Source organism: Panicum hallii, chromosome 4 (genome assembly GCF_002211085.1).
Source record: "Panicum hallii strain FIL2 chromosome 4, PHallii_v3.1, whole genome shotgun sequence".
In the NCBI taxonomy this organism is placed as follows: Eukaryota; Viridiplantae; Streptophyta; class Magnoliopsida; order Poales; family Poaceae; genus Panicum; species Panicum hallii.
Window position 1 is genome coordinate 12,758,260 of NC_038045.1, and position 23,648 is coordinate 12,781,907.

Consider the following 23,648-nt stretch of genomic DNA (forward strand, 5'->3'; position numbering starts at 1 on the left):
CAATTATTCGGTTATCGCACTGGGACCAAGGGACGTCGTCGGAGGCAGTTTTGGGCGGTCAGCCTTCGGAGCCATCATTGCCAAAGTACTACTCGAGGGTCGGTCGCTGTGGGTGATCAAACGGAGCAGAGAAATGCGAAGCGTGCGGCAGGCTAGGGGCGGAGAGCTCCAAAGCGGTTCAAGCAAGAAAAAGCGTAAAGACTAAGCCCGGGCACAAGACTTATATAGCCGCAACAAAAGCCTGGAGACTAAAAAGATGAAATTGCCCTCGAAGAGCATGACCTTCATGCCGCAAAATCAATATAGTCCCAGACATTAGCAGGGGCTTCTGCGGTCTTTTGTTCCTACTTAATATTTTTCCCTTTTTCTAAATTATTTTTATCTGGATATCTTTCTCCTCGGATTTTTCCACAGGTCGCAGGTCCCGTTTCAAATCCGAAGGGTGGCACTTCGGGTCGCATTGCACGCGTCCATGTTGAGGACTCGAGCTTCCCAAGGAATGCCCTCGTCCTCGAGGGGCTACTGTTGGGGATGCCACCTCCGGATACGCCCGAAGGCAGTAAGCCCGAAGGTTAGGAAGGTTCCACGATCGGGCGACCCACGATCGGGCCACCATGAAGGGATCCGAAGGCAAAGCCCTGAGGCAGGATAACTCAAGGACGGTAAGTGGACCGAAGGTCCGGCAGATCTCGAAGACCGAAGGTCAGGTGCCGAAGGCTCTCGCAAAGTGGGCCTGCCGAAGGGTGTAGTGAGTTGTAATGTAGGCTATAGGAGGAAATTACTGTATACCCTGGAATATGCGGAGAATATAGCCGTTGAGGGGTAAAAAAGTGTAATTAAGGAGGGGTAGGTGAACAGTCCCTGTAAATATCTCTGTTATTGTAACCGATGGGACGGTTGATTCCCCGAGCGCAGAGCATACTATTCTCTAGTCCGAAGATGTTCTGTGTATCAATATTTGTGTCAGCGTGAACTCTTGAGGCTGTTATGGTGCTTCTCCATTCCGGAGGATACTCTCCACCAACGGTTTCCAAAAAACAAACACAGAGCTTTGGTTTGACCTGCCGTGTGATAATACGTGGATGCTGAAATCACCTTTTTCCTTCTTAAGATGCATGCAGTTCACATAGCTCATACTCGTGCGCCATGCCTATTTTGTCCATAGTGTTTATTGCCGCAATGTAAGTACTTGGGGACTATGCAGTGTTTATCTGCCTTTAACATGGTAGTGAAGACCAACGGCTTGGATTCACCCAACCGCCGTTCGTGTCTTGCTCTAGTCGCCTAAGACGGGGTTCAAATGGCAAAAACACCAACGCGATTCTTCACAACATTTGATTTCTCTATCTATCTATGCCATTTTCTTTTAAAAAATGATAACTATTGAATCTACCAGCACATTGATATTGTTTCTTGTGAATTATTTAAATCTCAATAATGTTCATTCCAAATAAATTGTCTCTATAAATTACATGTGAACGTGTTTTTCTTTCTGAAATGTTAAATTATTACACTTCATTCCTGTCTTCTTAAATTCTTGATGCATATACGAAAACTATGGATCTAAATCACAACCAGTACTTACAAGTAATGGGAAGAAAATTGGATTCACAACCAGTACTTACAAGTAATGGGAAGAAAATTGGATTTCCGTTGGGCCAGCCGTGAGCCTCTCCAATCTTCTTGCGATAAATCAGCCACCCTTCCAATCTTGCGGGATTCCTATCCATCTTTCGGAAGAAAATTGCTTACGCATCTTCCACTTTAAGATCCACGCGATAATTTGACGGTCTAGATCGAAAGCGCTAGGAGACGGGCAAAGAAACAGGCTGGGCGGTCGACCGGTCCATGCACGTGCTAGTACGATAGGATCTAGTAGGAGGTCAGTAGGCAGGTCTGGACAGGTGGCAACCCTCGGCTCGAGGACGGGATGCTAAATTTCCATATTTCAAACTTAATTTTCTTCCTAACCATAACCATACCATACGTCTAAGTTTAGAGCTTAATTACTTGGGTTCCAAAATTTACCCTACCAAATCATGGGCAGGCCAAAATATGGGCATACCAAATTTATTTACTAAATTATGGGCAAGGATAGCAATTGGTTGGGTGCCAAAATATGATAGCTAAAATTTTGACAATCAATTGGTTTGATGCCGAAATACAAGTACCATAAGAAGGGATTGGCACAAACAGCTAAAATATGGGCAAGCTGAACGTTGCCGATTTGAGTCATGCCTTTTTTTGGAAAACGACCAAACGAATACCAAAATTTATGGGCTTGCCCATATTTTGGTAGGGTAAATTTTGGCACCCAACCAATCAGGCCTTTAATTCCGTTTGAACTATTCTTCAGAATTATTTTAAAAAAATAAGATCCAATATCACTATAATTTTTCTATTTAGCTATTTTAAATTGTGACCATTTTAAGTCCACTACTTGCCTACTTCACATTATCATAAGGAATGTTGAACTGATTTATGGAAAATGTTGAACTAGATTTATAAAATGTTGAATCTAGTATTTTACAATATTGATATACACTAGTATGTCAACATCTTCTCATATTTTCTTTTGGAAAGAAAAGAGAAGTAAATACCACCATATCAGAGCCATTCTTGCGTCATTGATGATGCTCATAATATTTATTAGCCACCGAAAGTTCATTGGTGCGGTCACCGGTTGCTGCCATTACCTGAAAAGTGAAATTAGGTAAGTGCTATTGGTAATGGGCATAAGTTGTCTGTTACAAGAAGCATTAATCGTAACGGACTTTACTAAAGACCGTTACCAATGAGATCCTGGTCCGCACCTGATCTGGGCAACAATGGAGCCCGTTACCAATGATAAGATATTAGTAACGGACTATATCTATGTCCGATACTATTATCATTAGTAACGGTCAGTATTAACGCCTGTTACCAATCTGGTAAACGATTGTAATGGGCATCTTATATCCGTTACCAATGAGTTTCGTTGGTAACGTACGATGTTAAGGGCCGTAACTAATGTTGTGAACAATGGTAACGGGGTTTCTTTGCCCATTATCAATGAGTCCACTATAGGATATATGGAGGCGCAGCTTCATTTCGGACATTTTGCCGTTGCTCTACGCCCATGCATGGGCCGTTCCCGGTAGATCCGGCATGCGGACCTCACCACTGCTCCTCCACCACGGGTGCCCCTCCCTGATGAGGACCCGGCGGCTCAGCCGGCTCCTCCACCGGCTCGGCCTCCTCCACCGTCGCGCCTCCATCACCGTCTCGGCCTCCTCCACAACACGCCTCCTTTGCCACTCCTCGTCCCCCACCGGCGCGCATTCCGGGCCTCGGCGTCCTCCACCAAGGTGATTCCTCCTCCTTAAGCCCTATGAATGCATGGATGGATGAATGTGTTGTGATATGATGAATGTTACATGAATGTTAGTTCATGGGGCTGGAACAATGTGCTATTCATGATATGGTTTGAACAATGTTAGTGATAATGTGGATATATGCCCTATGATTTTGATGAATAGGTAGATGGATATGCTATGAAAAAGATGAACAAATGTACTACAAATTTTCATATATTAATCTTGGTGCTATTTATTTGCATCAATGATTTGGCCCCGAGCATTGGAGCGTCGGGCCGAAGCCCGTCTACGAATTGCGCGTGCAGGGTATGACCCTATTGTCATTAGAGCTGTGGATAGTGCAGGGCTTCTAAACATTCATGCCAGGCAACATATGCGTTGTGCGAATGTTGCACTAGCGTGGATCCGTATGGCTCATATACGTAATAAGTATGCGGCTATCTACGGCACTGTTGAAGATAAAGGCCTGCTAGGCTCATATACGTAATAAGTATGCGGCTGTCTACGGCACTGTTGAAGATAAAGCTCAGCAGGCCTGACGCAAGGTGAGATGCGAGGTGTCGGGACTTGCAGAACTTGATCGTGCACGGAAGATGGTCATCAATCTTTATGCGAGGAGTCGGCATGTCGTAGTTAGAAGGCAGGATTAGTTTTTACTAGATGGTAGCTATATGTACGACATGCCGTAGCTAGATGATTAGTTTGACATCAGGATTAGTTTGTACTAATTATGTTTTGCCCTTCCTGGCCAATCTTTTTCCCTTGCTGGGTAATGTTTTGTGAACTTGTTAAGATGCCTGGGTTATGAACTTGTTAAGATGCCTGGGTTGTGAATTTGTTAAGATGCTTGTTGGGTTGTGAACTTGTTAAGATGCATGCTTGACCTACCATCTTCACCCCTTAATTGACATTAGTAACGGGCATCATTATATAACCGTTACCCATGATGATATCGGTAATGGGTATCACATGACGCCCGCTACCTTTGAGAAGTCATAGGTAACGGGTGTTATATGAAGCCCGTTACCCATGATGAAGAAGCTAGGAAAAGCAAAAGCAAAGTTGCGTGACATTGCTAATGCACTTAAAAAAGAAAATTTGTTCGCATTACAAAGACATCCAGAGACATTAAATTAGCATACTTCAAGGAAATTTGTTTGATTACAGAGACATCCAGATAACATGAAATTAGACATAGAACAAACTAATTAATATGATTATGTGACTGATCGAAGACAAATGAAGTTGACGAGGGAGGCGATCATTCAACAGGTTCCGAGCCCAAGCTTCTTGGAGTTGACTGATGCGGCGGAAGAATACTTACTCCCCCCAATAGTTCCATGCGTGGCCATGGAACTTGTCCACATCCAAAGGGGACGGAAGCCGCACTTAGAAGATTAAGCCAGAATCATCGCCATGAACGATCCGGCAGCTGTAGTCGCTGATGACGTGCTTACAACGACATTGGTGGTGATGAATGGATCGAAGTGCTCCCTTGTCACGTAGGCAGCGATGATGCAGTCCTGCTCTCCGCTCCACACTCTCAACTGCTGGATGACCTGGTTAGAGATGATCACCTCGACTGGTGATGGTTTTGCGGCGGAGGCCATGCTCTGCTCCCCCTGTACGATCATCGGATCTAGATTATAACAATACAATTGAAGCAAATGCTAAAAAATTGCCTGAAACTTAAAACCTTTTGCCTTGCGAAATGGATAAGAGGAATGAAGATAGTTGGTGAAGAGAGGAAGAACAACTGTTGCTGGTTGATCAAGAAAGGGGAGATAAGATGCGAGACTGACCAGGTCTACTTTATAGGCGGAATAAACCGCAGCAGCTTGCAGTGGAAGATGAATCAACTGGACAACAGATTGCAGTGGAAGATGAATACTAGGCGCTTCAACTTCTCTAGATCCCTGAACGTGTATGAACGCATGTAACTAAGGGAGGTGTGAATAGGAAGTTGGACCGCCGATACGACTTGCGTGCTACCATATTCGAATGGTAACAGGCGTCACATGAAGGCTGTTACCACTATTGCTAGCGTGCCCAGTTGGAGCAGCCTCTAGGACATTGGTAACGGGCTTCACGTGTGGCCTGTTACTAGTAAACAATGAAAGGTGACGGGCTTCATGCGACGCCCGTTACCAATTCTGACAGTGAGCCCGACGTAGCGGCCGCACTGGTAGATTTGTAATGAATAGTAATAACGGGCATCAACTGAAGTGTACACGTGTATGAACAGGTATAGCTAAGGGAGATGTGAATAGGATGTTGGACCGTCCGGTACGACTTGCCTACTACGATATTCGAATGGTAACGGGTGTCATAAGAAGCCCGTTACCAGTAATATCGTAGGACATTTGTAACGGGCTTCAAATGACACCCGTTACCTATTCATATGTTGAGCTCAGGCCATTTTATTCCAATTTCATTCCAATTTCAATACTCAATTCAAACACAACTCCGGCCATTTCATTCCAAACTATGGACATTTCATTCCAATTTCAATACTCAATTCAAACACAATAACTCAAGCCATTTCAGTCCAAATTCAATACTCAATTCAGGGATGGTAATTAAAATGCAACTCATGCTCCTTAGTGTTGGCGTTTGATAGTGTCATCACTAGGATCATCATTCCCTAGCAATGGTGCCACAAACGACATGTGATATTTTTTACATCACAGATAAATCCGCAAGCGCACGGAATACCATTGTAGTATTTTACTCGTGAGTAATCTTGGGTGTCGTATTTATATTTCTGCAGGGAAGGTGACAGTTATGGACTAGGTAAGTTGATGATAAATTCTTGCTTGGATATTCAATCGGATAAACATGGGTAAGATAATATATGGATAAAGAGATAGTGTGACACACAAGTTACTCAAGCTCAAACTCAAGCAAAGATATTAGGCAGGGAGAAAGGAATAAGAAAGCTACCTTGGGACTTATGTACTTCTATCTAAGCATACAACTCATACTATACACTCATACACATACACATGATTATCCTCAGCTCTAGGCTCCCAGGCACTAGCAGGAGAACCGCACAAGACTGGTAGAGGAGCCACCAGTCCACTCGGCTACTTTATGGACCTCCTACCGCAACTACCTAAATGGGGAGGATTATGATAGACGGACAGGTCTATCAGCACCTGCCGTCTACCTCAACTAACTATGGGATAGAGCCGTATCCGGCAACACTAATTAACCCAGACACCATATCTACATTAAAGAGCGATACTCTAGTATCCCGCACAGAGCCCCCACCCTCCAGATGGACAGACATCATACTAGAGCAAACATGTGAATATCGGAACCATTAACATGGCACTAGATTTACTTGTCTAATCATGCAAGGCATCTGACACCGCAGAATATAAACTATGTGAATATGTAAATATAGAAGATAACTCTATTAAGGAATTCCGAGTATTATAATGGAGAGGAAGAGCAAAATCCATACCGAACACTCCTAGGCTACTTCATCTAAACTCCACTATCCTAAGGACTAAGCAAGGGAGGAACTTGAAAGAGAGCAACTTGAGGTGCTTCATTTTGAGCCCCTCCCCTCATATTTATAGGTGTGCCCATGGGTCTTCCTGCCATGCAAATAGCTGAAGCCATGGAGAACCGACATTGAGGTGCAATAGGGAGGCGCCACGTGGAAGAGATAAGGCGGTGGAGCTTGAGCTGGTTCGGCTGAACCACTTGATTCGGCCTAACCTAGGCTTGGCCCCAATCGACCTCAGCCTTTACTGAGTGGTTGACAGGTGGGCCTTGGTCACTCATGTGCAAGGCTTGGCGCTGTCCTAAGACGGTTCCTTGCTCTGGTGGGTCCTTTGATCCATGTGAGGCTGAACGGTGCGTTCTGATTGGCCGATAGCTTTTTCCTTGGATTCAAGAGTGTGTTTTCCTTCTATTTCTGCTCAATTTCCTGCATAGCACTAATTTCAAAGGGACACGTGGAAATGGTATTATTCTAAGATAAATATGCGGGTGTAGAAATGTTAGTTCTAATTTTCTGATCATCAACACTCAGTACAAGACTAGCCATCAAACACTCAGTACAAAACTAGCCATCAAACAACACACAACAAAGGTACTAGAAAGCTAAACTTGTCCTTGAGCTACCACCTTCACCCCAGACAAATACATTCCAACAAACAGACCTATAACTTGAGCAAGAGCAACTCTAACGCCACTAACTTTAACTCCCGAAAGCTCTGCAATTTTCATCTTCATTTGACAAATCTCCATCTTGATATCACAAATTTTGCATCTTCATCTCTTGCATGTTCATGCTCACATTGTTGCTTGGTTCTTCAACTGGCTGTAGTGGAATCCGTTTAGGAAGAGGCCTCATTGCATATGTTGAAGTTTGACCTCCCTCTTGTGCAGCACGTTCAAGGAACAGATGGGAAAACTTGTCGATTAAGTGATTCATATGCTTTCTCTCAATCTAGTACGGGAGGTGGCCCAAATTATTTGGATCATCCTAGAGCACCAAGCACACAAATCTGCCTTGAAAACCCATTTCAAACGGAATAGAACCCAAGATCTCAGTATTAGCCACTCACCTGGAAGTTGTTGGGGAACTTGTAGAACACTTCATCGGCTCGGCTCCTTAGACAAATGATCCTGCTTCCGCAAAGCTTGCAATCAATGAGGGGGAGATGGCCACTCATCAACAAACCACTAGCCAACACTGGCGGCTGCTCGCCATGGCTAGCCCCTGCCCTTCAAACTCTCGGGATGTTAAAGAACTAGAGAAAGACGTGAAAGTCAATAGGTTGTCGGCAGTAGTGGCGATGCCGGCCGTGGTGACGGCTTGGGGGTGGCGCAATGGGCGACGGCTGAAAGCGAGAGCGAGAGCGAGCAATAGCAGGCTAAGCAAGCTGCTTCATGGCCGGTCGGACGTCTTTCCGTTCAGACATAAGGTCCGAACTAGGCCTGTAGGTGGGCCAGTCGTCGGTCAAGAATTTGTAATAGGCAGCATCCAAAGACCATTAAGAATGACGGCCATTGGTAACGGGCTTCACGTTACGCCCGTTACCAAGACTGCGAGTGGTTCCAGTGCTTGCAACCTCATTTGATTAGGGCATAGGACATTTGTAACAGGCCGCATTCTACGCCCGTTACTATGATCTACATTTGTAATGGGCCGCATTGCACGCCCGTTACCAATGATCTAGCTCCATTATTACAGCCCGTGACCGCTGTCCGCGAGCAGAGTAGCTGTTCGCCACTATTGGCGGACAGCAGCTGGAGCTTTGGGGGCAATTTTTTCCTTTTTTCAGTTTTGCTTTGGGATTACTGCTTCCGTGTTACAGCATTTTCCTGACGTTCTTCTACTTCTTCCCCTCCTCATCCCTGTTCTTCCTTGCATTTTTGAGTTAGTTTACCAAAAGTTCAACTTTACAGATTTGATGATATGTTTGGGTGTAAAGAGCTTGGTTATGTTAGATGCCCTGTATAGGATTTGTTGATCTAGTATAAATGGCCCAGATATGCTAGTTTACCCCTATTTATTACCCATATTCGGTACTAATTGATTCTTGCATACATATGCACATTCTAAATAGGGTAATGATGGGGGTAGACCCCTGGTATCCTGACAGAGGGCCCGACCGGCAACCTGATGGGTCGGGCCGACTACACAAGAAAGGCATATTCAACCCAAACATAGTTGTGATATGATTAGATCTTTTATATAGTAACCCACCAGGGACTTGCCATGTAAACCCTATCCTCTAAAGTACATAAGGAGGGGCAGGGGTACTCCTAGGTCAATACACATCATACCAGCCACTACAGCCTCCCATCATAAGCTTCGGCGGCTTCTCATCCCGAATGCAAGGCAATACAGATCCACCCCTAATAGGACGTAGGGTATTGCACGCATCTCGGCCTGAACCTTCAATCTCCCTCACCTCAAATCTACCGCCGAGCATACCCTGGTGGACTTGCCGGAATCCCAATCCGATAGTTGGCGCGCCTGGTAGGGGATCGTCTGGATCCTTACAGCGAGCTTGATGGCAGCTATCATCAACGACTGGGTGAGTCGTTCTTAATATCAGCACTAGATGGATTTGCTTTTCCACGTGACTAATCAAGATCCAATCTCCTGTTTCTGATTTTTTGATCGAGCACTGCCCGGCGTCGGTGGGTGCAGTCACCACAACGCGCACAACTACACAAGCAGGCAGGCTTCGTGATCTAATGGCCCCCAGGCCAGCACACGAACAGGCGAGCAGGCAAAACGGATCAGGCTGTATTAATTTGATTAACACGAACCTTTCCTACGCATGCATGCAAGCTATGGCATGTGCTCCACGACCACGTCAATAGGGAGCGTACTCCTTCCTTTCATTACTTTAGTTTCCGTTTTGCATGTGCAATCAGCTAACGCATGCTAAATATTCCTTTGTTTCTTCCATAAAATCAATCTTATGTACTCAAATCTTACGTACTGGACTGCACGTAAGGGATTCATCGCCTGCTGCAGCCGAGAGCAATGTCGCGCTATTGCGCGACACTCACCGACTGCTACTATGGTGACAACTCTGACTCGGCCACATACAGTGGCGGAGGACGCTGAAAATTTTAGGTGTGGCGGACGGGGCTGCGGGCGGCGGCGCGCGGGGCCTGCGGCTGCGGGGCGGCGGGCGCAGGGCCTGCGGGGCGGGAGGCTGCGGCTGCGGACTGGCGGTGGATTACTAGATTATGTTCAAATATTATACGGAAATAAAGGTTCACAATAAAAATATGGTTTACAAGTACCTCAAATGAAGAAAAACACATAAAGTACGCATCAAATCAACAATTGGACCAAAGAAGCTGTCAAACAAAGAGAAAACATAAATTAGTAATGAAATATTAGAGTTAAAATATTAAATGTAATACAAGATACACAATTAGAGTATAGAGTTGTACCGGTATATTTATTATTAGTTGCGTCTAGGAATCAACCACGTACCAAAAGAAGGGCAATAATTTTATCAAAACCCCTCGAAAATGAATTCTTCTGGCCAAGTGCCAAGCAAATTTTCTTTGCCCAATCTCTGAAAATTACCAAACAATTGCCAGAATCACGCAGAATCTCCTTAGATTTTAATCTAGCAAGATAGTAGATAATCTTCTCTTCAGAATGTAGGATTGTGGGTCATCTTTGTTCCAGATACATAGATAGAACCTGCATACAAAATGTGATTGCTAAACTTGCAGTTATCAATCTCCGATTTATTGGTGGAGAAAAATGGTTAAGCCAAGATGATTTAGCTACTCCCTGCAACATGCAAAATGCTCTCACTTAAAGAGTCAAGAAAGGATGAGACCTTCTTATGCAGAAGCTCTTGCGAATCAATTTTTTTTTTTTCATGTTATGAATCACATTCTACTATTTTCCACGATAGCGCTTATAAACCAAAATTCCAACAGAAAAGATATATAGCACATAGATACGATCATAATCGTTGCCCCAATCTCCTGGTTAAGCATGACTGCAAAATAACATCAAATTAGTTATGTAAACAGACAAGACCTGAGCTTCTCCAGTGGAGCACACCCCAAATCGGTGTAGCAGTTAGGGCAGCATTTGATATCCTCATCCTCGAACTTCTGATATATGCATTTCCTGCAGACTGATGAGAGCATACCATAATATCAATGACTGAAGCAATGTAAGATAGTACGATATCTACAAATTAGCAACAATATAAGATGAAGATTAGAATCACTTCAAGTACAAATGTGGTGCAAAACGTATGCAAACAAATTAACCACACAGTCAGTAATTCTTTGGCCTCGACCTAACCTTGGTCAGAACCAGCACCACCAAATCACCAACCAATTGACCCATCCCCTAATAAACTTCCGCTGTTCCGCACACGAGTAAATGGGAGAGCATGCCCATTTCACGCCGCGCACGAGGAGAGAGAGGATGGCGGCAGGGGGAGCTCACAGGAGTGGAGGCACTCGGAGACGGTGGGTGGCGTCGCGGAGGATGCCGCCGCAGAGGCCGCAGGTGACGCACGGTGCCACGCTCGAGCGGCGGCGCGCGGGGGCGGGGCTGCGGGCGGCGGGGGCGGGGGCGCGGGGGCGCGGGGCGGCGGCCGGCGGCCGGCGGCGCGCGGGGGCGGGGTCTGCGGGCGGCGGGCGGGCGGGGGCGGGGGTGCGGGAGGCTGCAGGCGGCGGGCGGGTGGGGAATGGGATAGGGTAAAATTTTTCTGTTGGGCTGGGCCGGGCCGAGGTATGGCGAACGCCATACCTCGCCACACTAGGCCCTCCGCCCCTGGCCACATACCGACTACTTCGACAACCGTCTGCTCAGCCGTGACGACCATTCCGACTCGGACATGTGATGACTACCTCGACAACCGTCTGCTTGGCCAGGACGACCACTCCAACTTGGCCATGCGACAACTACTTCAACAACCGTCTGCTCGGCCATTGACAACCACTCCGATTCGGTCACGCTGACTACTTGAGCAACCGTCTGCTCGGCCACAAAGATGAAAGCATCTAGTTCCCTAATTTAGATTTTGGTAATTAATGATAACGGTTGTGGACTAACAATTTCATTTGAGAATTGAGTATAGGTTAGTCCCGGAGATGATTTGAGCCTCTATATGTGCTATAGAGATATTCTTTGTGAATGCATGATGGATGGCTCAAGGCAAAGGTATAAGATAGGTGTGGCAGAACCAACTTGAATTACACCGGCTCAAGTACGCAAGTCCTCTCGCAAGGGCTCCAACGTACTTCAAACGGTGTAACCCGGCCCCTTGGCCTGTTTGGTAACATCCCGATAAACCACTGAATGCAGGATCAAACAAGGTACCTCGCACGAAGGCGAGTCCAGAGATACAATCACCATTATATTTTACATCACAAGCATTTATATTACAAGAATTTTTAGAATAGCATAAGTACTAGACTGATAGAAGTTATTACAAACCAGTTTAAAAATTCAAGTTCACAGCAGCGGAATTCAAAGTACGATAACTATACACGTCGCCAGTATGGACATCAAGCTAAGCCATGTCATGACTTTACTCATTAGGATCGGGGTTAGCCGGGGATGGGTCCCACTCCACGGACCAACCATCAGGCAAAGCATAGGGCCAAGGCATGGGGAGAGTAGGGTCTTCAGAGATATTACCTGAAATAAGAACAAATCGCAAGGCTGAGTACTCTAATACTCAGCAAGGCTGACCCGAAATTAGGGTATACTTAGCCCATAACTAGACCATGAAGGCTTTAATAGGGTTTTGGGTCTTGTCTCAGCTAAAAAGCAACAAAGAGTAGATCCTTAATTTCATATTTTAGCTTTCAGTTTCTAGTCCCTTTAATTATTCTAGGTAAGCACCTACAACTACTCAAGCAAGGTAGAGCCTTTTTAAAGCACACCTTAGTATTACTCGTCATAAGATTTCTCTTGTTACTCTATGTGGCAAAAGAGTTAAGCAGTCTCAATCTCCGCGAGAAATGGACGATTCTGAATCGAATTTCAACCCTTCCAAGGTAAACCTAACTCACACGCTTGGAACACCAACTGGTCGTTCCGAAGCAACCGTTTGCCTTTCATTCCGGGTCGTGGAACAAAGCCACCACAAGCGACTGCAGGACCATACGCACATCCAAGGTGCAGGACATACGTCTGTAGCTCGACTACATGATCATATTCCCATCTGCTCTGCAGAACGTATTCCCACAGTCGGTGCATGTAAACATAAAATAAAAATCAAGTGGTGGGGGACGAGTCCACTTGCCGGGCCGATTGGCTACTAGACTTACCGCTTACCATATTTCGCGGCATGTGGCTAGTACTTTCAAACGCTTAACTGCCACTACCACATACTGCGACCTTAACCAAATTCACCAACACAGACGGGGTATCCTTCCTTTCCATGATACTGCACATAACCCCATCCGTCATCCTTATAATGATTGCAGGATCATAAACAACCAATTCCTATATCGCGCGAGTGACAGGAAATCACTCGACTTCTACCGGTCCTATTAGCATAGCACTAGTCAGACTCAGGTTCTAATATTCAATATATCGGTTCCTAAGAATATGCATCTAGGGTTTTCTAACAACTCCTAAGAACTTAATGCACAAGTATTTATATATATGAAGGTAAATTGCAGTGTAAATAAAATAGTGGATTTATGTCTGGGGCTTGCCTTCACTGGCGGGGCTGGGGTCAGACACGTTAACAAATTCTTCCGAACTTGGGTCCGGAGCTTCAGTTAATTCTCCGACGAAGTTCCCGGCGTCTTCAGAGGTCTCCACTTCGAGTTCCAGGAGAATCTGATAGTCTCCGTCGGCGAGAAGCGTCGAGTCTACATGTGATGAAAATGATGCAGTTTAGGAAATGCATAGATTGTTATTCTACTTCATGATAAAGTTGCAATCCAATAAACATAATATTACATATTAGCAAACAGCACAATTGCCCTTTACTGGGCAGTCTTTTATCGGGTATTAACCCGTTTACTTAGCTACATTAAGCAACATGGGTGGTAACCCTAAACATTTAACTAACTACATGAAGTAGCATGTTTGATTATCTTAGATAATTAAATTAATTACATTTAACACCTTTATTTATTTGACTAGCTAGTTGTCTTTAATAACCTTAGGTTATTATTTAATATGGACCTACTTATCAAGTTTTATTTATTTTTAGTTGTTCTACACCTGATCATGGGTTGCGAATTTGGGAATATATTATACTACTCAAGAACAATACTTCAAAATATTTTCATAATTTTTCATGATTAAAAACTAGCATAAATGAATTATCTTTGGGAACAAGCAAAAATTTATAACTTGATGTATGGCCTACTAATAATCCTTAAATTTTTACTATCGATTAAATATGCAAAAAGGATGTTCTGGTATAAATTTCAATTACAAATACTGACAGAAACATCCTTAATTAAAATTTAAGCATTTCATCGACATATAACAAAAGTACTACAATTTCTAAGTAAATGAGCAGTAAAGAATTCGAGATTTTTACACAGAGCTATACATGGCACATATAACCTAGGTTCCAAATTTCAGCCACAACACATGCATATAACATGAGATACAAATAAAACACTCATTTCATAGTATTTACTTTACATCAAAAACTACACACGTACAGCTCAAACTTGCTACATAAAAGTAGTCGAATTTAACATAAGGATTCCAACAAAACTGGTTTGGTATTTTTCTGAATTTTTTACTATTTTCTATACATTTTTGAAGTTCACAGCTTTTGAATTGGGGGGCTGCAGAAATCTTGCAGGGACACCCCTAGAACTTTTGAAATCATCTCAATCCGGTCCTTGGCTCGTCGGGGAAAAAGAGCAGGGGATTGCCGGCCAAATTCCGGCGAGGGGGGTGGCGGGGGGTGGCGGGGGGTGGAGTAATAGTGGTCTATGGGCACCAGGAGCTCACGGCGCATCCATGGGTGGGCTTGGGAGGAAGAGGGGATGGCCGGAGGTGAGGTTCCCACGGCAGACGAGGTAGCGCCGGAGGGGAGCTCGTCGGCGAGGGGGTTCCCGGTGAGGAGGAGGGCCAAGCTCAGGCCTATTAGCTGCAGCAGGATGAGGGGAAGCTGCTGGGGTGGTCGAATTAGATGGAGGAGGGGCGGAGGTAAGGGCTCGAGGGCGACAGAAGCTTACCGGCGAAGAGGGGATCGACGGCGAGGTAGTTCCGGTGAAGGTCCGGCCATGGGGAGTGGCTTGGGAGCGTCAGTGAGGTGAGGGCAAGCTTCCCAGGGGGTTGTAGTGGTGCGGGGTGTACAGGGATGGGCTGCCCACGACAAGCAGGAGGTCGCCGGGGTTGGAGAACATGGCAGTGGTGGTGTTCGGTGCTCTGTGTGTGCGCGGTAGCAGAAAATGAGAGGAATGAGAAGAGCTGGAACCAGAGGAGCTCGGGGTAACTATAAGTGTGCGAGGAAAAGGAGGAGACGCCAGCATTTACCACGGCGACGGCGAGCTGTCGCTCGGCGGGAGCTCGGACAGAAGAGGAGAGGGGCGTGTCAAGCGCACGGGAGGCCAGAAGAGGGGAGCTAGAGCGGCGCTCGGGCTGGGGATCGACGCGTGGAGGTGGAGCATGGCAGGAGGTGGCGAGGAATGGCCGGGAACAGCGGGCGGTGGTTCTGGAGAGGAGCAGAAGAGCAGAACAGAGCATGTGCCAGAGGAGGAAGACAAGGGGAGGAGGTCCGAGGGACCTTGTTGGAAATTGCAAAACCTCAGGGACTTCACTGTAAACTATATTTTCCCACTGATCCAAAGCTCTAATGAGGAAATGACCAAAATAGAGGTTGTAGAACTTTTCAAATCCTACAACTTTGCTTTCGGGCTCAAGTTTAGAAATCTAAAGTACACTGCTTTATTTTACAATTTGCACTCAACTCAAACTTAGTAACGTTTTTGTCCTTAGTAGAGTAAATTTTATGTAATCTTGGGCTTATCTGCAAGCATTTATGACTGGTCATGATGACTTTCACCTTTTACATTTTGACCCTTGGTAATTTTTGGATGTTACTTTTATACTTCAACTAAATTACATAAAAGGACTTGTACTTTCATAAATTTACACAAATACCCTTATTTTCTTAACTTTACTTAATTTTCACACAATTTAATCCACACCAAACCTTCTTCCTATTGGCTTGCTTTAGTTAACACCTAGGGTGTCACAACCTTCCCCCCTAAAAGGAATCTCGTCCCGAGATTATAGGAATGATGTAATAAGAGGGTAGATACCTAAGAATTTTTGAGGAAGTCTGGGAAGTTCTTTTGAAGATAGTCTTCGGTTTCCTAGGTAGCTTCTTCTTCTGTATGATGATTCCACTGGATCATAAACATTTTGACTGTTGCTCTTCTAGTACTTCTTTCCTTGGTATCCAAGATTTTGATTGGATGCTCCTTATAGGAAAGATCGGGCTCGATGTCGATGCTTTGTGTATCAACGATTTCGATAGGAATGCTGATACACTTCTTCAACTGAGATACATGGAAGACATTATGAATAGCTGCTAGCTGAGGAGGAAGTTGAAGTCGATAGGCTATGGGTCCACAAATTTCAAGGATTTCAAAAGGACCAACGTAGCGAGGAGCGAGTTTGCCCTTGATACCAAATCATTGAACACCTCGAGTAGGAGACACTCGTAGGTATACAAAATCACCTACTTCAAACTATATTGGTTTCCTCCTTTTGTCTGCGTAGCTCTTTTGTCTTGATTGAGCTGCTTTTAAATTGTTCCGAATGATCTTTACCTTTTCTTCTGCCTCGGTAACAAGATCGGGTCCAAAGATTTTGCGTTCACCAGTCTGAGACCAATTTAAAGGAGTTCTGCATTGGCGACCATATAAGGCTTCAAAAGGAGCCATTTTGATACTTGATTGATAACTGTTATTATAGGAGAATTCTGCCAGAGCTAAGCATTTGTCCCAATTCTTATCATACTGGATCACGCAAGCTCGAAGCATATCTTCTAGGATTTGGTTTAACCTTTCTATTTGCCCATCTATCTACGGATGATATGTGGAGCTTCGGAGTAACTTAGTCCCAAGAGCTTGTTGAAATTGCTCCCAAAAACGAGCAACAAACTGTGCTCCACGATCAGAGATGATCGTTTTAGGTATCCCATGGAGACGAACGATCTGATCTAGATATATTTCAGCATGCTTCTTAGTAGTGTAAGTGGTATGTAGTGGAAGAAAATGAGCGGTCTTGGTTAATCTATCCACAATTACCCAAATGGAATCATGCTTCTGGGAAGTATTGGGTAAACCTACGATAAAATCCATACTGATATCTTCCCATTTCCAAGAAGGAATAGGTAAAGGCTGTAGCGTACCAGAAGTCCTTAAGTGACTGGCCTTAACTCTCTGGCAAATATCGCACTCAGAGACGTACTTTGCTATTTATCTTCTCATACGAGTCCACCAGAAATTCTATTTCAAGTCTTGGTACATCTTCATACTGCCAGGGTGCATAGCAAATTTGGATAGATGTGCTTCATCCATTATCTACTTGCAAAGATGATGGTTTTTGGGTACAACCATACATCCATTAAACAGTAGAATCCCTTAGGATCTTCTTGGAAACATTTATACTTTTCTTCTCCTTGGGCTAATTGTTGCTTGATAATTTTGACTCTTTTATCATGTTGTTGTGCCATAACGATACTATCTTGGAGTATAGGCTCAACTGTATGATTCAGACTGCCTTGAGGAACGATCTCCAGATTAAGCTTCCTCATTTCCCAGCAAAGAGTATTGTTAAAAACTTCTACTGATAAGCAATGACAATGTGGTTTGCGGCTAAGTGCATCCGCGACCACATTGGCTTTACCTGGATGGTAGTGTACTTCAAGATCATAATCCTTTATAAGCTCTAACCAACGTCTTTGCCTCATATTCATGTCCGCTTGCATAAAGATGTACTTTAGACTCTTATAATCTGTGTAAATATTGCACTTGGTACCCATAAGATGGTGTCTCCAAAGTTTAAGTGCATGTATAACGGCTGCAAGCTCAAGATCATGAGTAGGATAATTCTGCTCATGCGTTTGAAGTGCTCTAGAGGCATATGCAATCATGCGGTTATCATGCATAAGTACACATCCAAGTCCGGTGCCTGATGCATCACAATAAACATCAAAGGGTCTGGATGTATCTGGCTGAGCCAAAACTGGAGCAGTGGTAAGATGTGCTCTTAAAGTGTGGAAAGCTTCTTCACATTTCTCATTCCAGGAGAATTTAACTCCTTTCTTCAACAGCTCAGTCATGGGCTTGGCTATTCGGGAGAAATCTGGAATGAAACGACGGTAGTAGCCAGCAAGACCGAGAAAACTACGGATCTGATGGACTGAAGCAGGAGGCTTCCAATCCATCACTTCTTGAACTTTACTCGGGTCAACAGATATACTGTCCTTAGAGATGGTATGACCCAAAAATTTAACGGTATCAAGCCAGAATTCACATTTAGAGAATTTGGCATACAGATGGTGATCTCGCAACCGTTGAAGAACAATATGAAGATGTTTAGCGTGATCTTCAAGATTTTTAGAATAGATCAAAATATCATCGATAAAAACCACGACGAATTTATCAAGTTCCGGCATGAAGACAAAGTTCATGAGATACATGAAATATGCTGATGCATTGGTAAGACCAAAGGACATAACCAGATATTCATAGAGCCCATATCTGGTGGAGAAATCTGTTTTTGGAATATCGCTTGGCCTAATCTTTATCTGATGATACCCAGAGCGAAGGTCAATTTTGGAGAATACCTTAGCTCTGGCTAGTTGATCAAACAGGATATCAATACGGGGAAGAGAGTACTTATTCTTAATAGTAACCGCATTGAGGGGGCGATAGTCAACACATAGTCTAAGACTGTTATCCTTTTTCTTAACGAACAAAGCGGGGCATCCCCAAGGTGAAGCACTTGGGCGGATATAACCCTTATCCAGGAGTTCTTGAAGTTGAAGTTTTAACTCTGCCAGTTCATTGGGCGGCATACGATAGGGTCTCTTAGAAATGGGGCGATGCCAGGTTGTAGCTCTATAACAAACTCAACATCTCTATCTAGGGGCATTCCAGGTAACTCATCTGGAAAAACATCTGGGTATTCACATACAACAGGAATATCTTCTAACTTGATCCCTTCTATCGCATATACACAAGAGCTGATATACTCTTGTTGTGGCAGATGAAGGATAATATGTCCAAATTCCGAGGAGTTTATTTCAACTACTTGAGAAAAGATGTCTAGAGATACCCGATGTCTGGTCATCCAATCCATACCTAGGAGAATGTCCATTCCTTCTAGGTTTAATGAAATTAGGGCCGTTCTTATTAAAGTGCTACCCATCTGGATTGGTACATCTCTACAAATTTGATTTGATACAATTCTACCTCCAGGGGTTGTTATCATATAAGTTCCATTAGTGGGGTAGAAATCCAATCCTATTTTGGTCCAAAACCTTGTACTGATAAAACTATAGGTTGCACCAGAATCAAAAAGTATAATAGCAGGGTGATGGTGTAGAGTGAATGTACCCATCATCACTGGTGCACCTTCCGAAAGTTCTGATAGAGTGGTGAAATTCACTCTTCCTTGACGGACTTGCATAACCTACCTCTTGCCTTTGTTCTTGGAGTTAAAGTTGGAGGCTTGTCCGGGGAATGTTCTCCTTGGTTGTGGGCAGTCTTTAACAAAATGTGCCAGACTACCGCAGTTGAAACATCGATTGATGTTATTCCCTTGATTAAACTGCGGAGGGTTAGGCCTTGGACCGACTGGTCATTGCTGCTGCTGAGGTTGAGGCATTGGTGGCCTGTTGAATTGGGGCTGCTGAGGAGGTCTAGCTACCCATCTGCCTGTTGGAACATTTCTGGGCGGAGCTCGGGGAGCTGGGTTCTGAATTACCCGATACCTCGAAGGTTGTGCATTCGAGGGTCCAGTCGATACTTTCTGCCTTTTCTCAGCACGATGGGCTGAGATACAGTCCTCTTGGGTAATGGCCATGTTGACCAATTCGTTGAAGTTGTCAGCCCTGACCAGATTCAAGCGCTCTTTCAGCTTGGTGTTCAGTCTGCGACGGAATCGATCTCTTTTCTTGGCGTCCGTGTCAGCATGGTAGCCCGCGTACTGGCACAGGTGATTGAAAGCCTGTGCGTATTGAAGTACAGTGCGGTTCCCTTGGGTAAGCGCCAAAAATTCATTGAGCTTCCGCTCAATGAGTCCTTCCAGGATATGGTGCGCCCTAAAGGCAGCCTTGAATTCTTCCCAGGTAACCACATGTCCATCCGGTTGCATGGCATAGTAGTTGTCCCACGAAATGCGAGCATTACCACGGAGCTGTTGGGTTGCGAAGAGAGTTTTGTTTGCTTCGGAGCATGGGGCATAGAGTAACACAAACTTGGACTCGATGGTACGGAGCCATGCATCTGCGTCAAGGGGTTCTTCAGTCTTATGTAAGAGCGGGGGCTACGTACTAAAGAAATCCTGATAACCAGCCAATGGATGATCTTCACGTCCACGTTGAGGAGAACGGAACTGATGCTGCTGGGCCTGCACTAGCATGTCCAGGAGTTCGGTCTGACGGGCCATCACTTCCGCTAGATTTGGCGGTGGCGGAGGTGGTTGTTGTGAGCCACTAGCCTGGTCTGGTCTGAATCCCTCTAGGGTTCCGCGCGTAGCGCCAACCATCTGAAATATAGAAGTTGTCCATTAGCATTCACCAATACTTGCTTCTATTTTCAGAAATCACATAGTACCGAAATAACATATACAGAAATTGAACAGGGTAATAAATCCAAGTCACAAAAGGTTAACTCAACCATTCAAATAGCCACTCAGACTTACAGTACCAACTGAAACTTATTCCATATTACATCACATTGTTCCTCACTACAAACCAAACCGTACATAGGTTTGCCACATATATTACAGCAAGTGGCTCGCAGGTCACCTGACTAGTTACTCCCATGTCACACTATGTCACACTATCTACATCTAGGATGCCGTCAACTCAAACGAGACTTGAAGTCATCGAGGTTGCCCACGGATGACTGACTCCCGGAAGAGGAATGATAGGGACTAAGAACAGGATCTCCATGCTCAGAGTCAATCTCGGAGATTCCTTCGACTTCTTCAGGGTCTTCTTCTTCCTCTTCACTCTCAAACTCATCAACATCAGGCTGCACTGGTTGCTCATGAAGCATGTTGATATGATCAATAGCTTGGCCAAGGTTAAGGTTGAGCTCGTGAACTTGTTCCTAGAGGAAGTCAATGATAGTGTCGCGCTGGACAATGAGAGCATCACTTTCAACAATCTGTTCTTCCTGATGCTGAATGGTTTCTTCCCGCTCAGTAATAACCTCTTCTTTGGCCGTGACAGTGGCTTGAAGTACTGCTATTTGCATACTCTGCCGGCCAACCTGATTACGATACCCTTGGGCTATGTTGGTCAAGCGATATATATCGTACTGCTGAAGTGTCTGGTAGCGGTACTGTGCATTCATGAATCTAACCGCAATGCATAGAGTCTCTCCGGCCAGTTTTCCCAATAAGTGGTCACAGTATGTCACTCTGAAAATCCATTCTGGATCATGAGAATCCATTGCAGGAAATAACCCAATAGGATATCCTGCAACTTCCTTAGGATGTTGATCACAAAAGATGTGGATAGCTTCCATTGCTGCCACTTCAAAAGTATCAGCGAGGCAATGCCCAATTACATTAACTTCAATGGGTTGCCATAAAGATAAAGTAGGGTGCGGAGGAACAGTCATCTTCACCCGGCAACGAGGAACACCTTCTTCTTCATACTCTACTCCATCATAAGGTGGAGGCTCAGTGTAGCCAAACACCTGGAGAGATTCCCACAAAAGACGAGGAAAACCCTCCCAATGCAAGGCATTGGTATGAGCGTGTCCTGCGGAATCCCAAAAGAACCTTGGAAGCTCGGCCATCTGAAACAAGGATTCAAATGGTGAGATTACAAGTTTTCAACCATACACCTCGAGAAGACTGCGGAAAAATTGTGAGTTAGCTTATTCTGATAACAGCAGAACCTGAAGATCGGAGGATCGTTCTAGATCTTGAGGATGAAATGATAGAGATCGAAACATTTCTCCCTAAAGCGTCGGTATAACTATTTCAAGACTGTACTAGAGACTAACAACACTTTAAACCTCCATAATACAACAAACCATGCCACTCATTAAATCAAATCAAGGAATATGCATGCACGTGCTACACGTCCTCACAGCTCAAAATAATTGCCAAATACGTTTGGACTTACGTGATTAGTTTCGGTGGCACAATATATTCGTCTCTCCCTATAATAGCTAGTCGAATATCCTTATTTGTCTTAACCTATTTAACCGTGGTTAGCATACCTGCATAAAACCACAATGTATATGAACCTTCCATGCCAGCACTTATGAAAGCGTCCTCAAACATTACTGTTCACTATAGAAATAGCATCTGTACAATTACCGCCGTACAGACGACGCTAACATACGTTATCGAAACAACGTATTCACGGAATACCGCAAAATGTGGGGGTACTGCTGTTCATACCCTGCGCCTAACCATATACTCCCAATATAATCAACCGAAATTGATACATTGGCAGCATCTCAAGTAGGCCGCTGCTTGAGAAACAGCGTTCGGTTCGCATCACTGACGGGAAGGCTAACTCCCCAGTTAGCTGAGGATCCTTACCTTCTTACCTCATCATCGGAGGCATACTTACAGAATGTAAAGTTGATTGTGCATAATTTAAGGTTTAACAGAAAGTAGTGCTGGAAGCCAGAGTTATATACATATACTATAGCCACCTTTAATTCCCTTGAATATACCCTAGGGCTTTATGTACTAAGCACAATTCTTAATGAAACCAACGTAGTTTTGCCAAATACTTTGTTGGTTCAATTTTATACTAAAAGACATTTTTAAGGATAATTATATCTCCGGGGTACACTTGTTAGCACTGATACCAGCTGTGGCAGAACCAACCTGAATTACACCGGCTCAAGTACGCAAGTCCTCTCGCAACGGCTCCAACGTACTTCAAACGGTGTAACCCCTTGGCCTGTTTGGTAACATCCCGATAAACCACTGAATGCAGGATCAAACAAGGTACCTCGCACGAAGGCGAGTCCAGAGATACAATCACCATCATATTTTACATCACAAGCATTTATATTACAAGAATTTTTAGAATAGCATAAGTACTAGACTGATAGAAGTTATTACAAACCAGTCTAAAAATTCAAGTTCACAGCAGCGGAATTCAAAGTACGATAACTATACACGTCGCCAGTATGGACATCATGCTAAGCCATGTCATGACATCACTCGTTAGGATCGGGGTTGGCCGGGGACGGGACCCACTCCATCGACCAACCATCAGGCAAAGCATAGGGCCAAGGCATGGGGAGAGTAGGGTCTTCAGAGACATTACCTGAAATAAGAACAAATCACAAGGCTGAGTACTCTAATACTCAAAAAGGCTGACCCGAAATTAGGGTATACTTAGCCCATAACAAGACCATGAAGGCTTTAATAAGGTTTTGGGTCTTGTCTCAGCTGAAAAGCAACAAAGAGTAGATCCTTAATTTTATATTTTAGCTTTCAGTTTCTAGTTCCTTTAATTATTCTAGGTAAGCACCTACAACTACTCAAGCAAGGTAGAGCCTTTTTAAAGCACACCTCAGTATTGCTCGTCATAAGATTTCTCTTGTTACTCTATG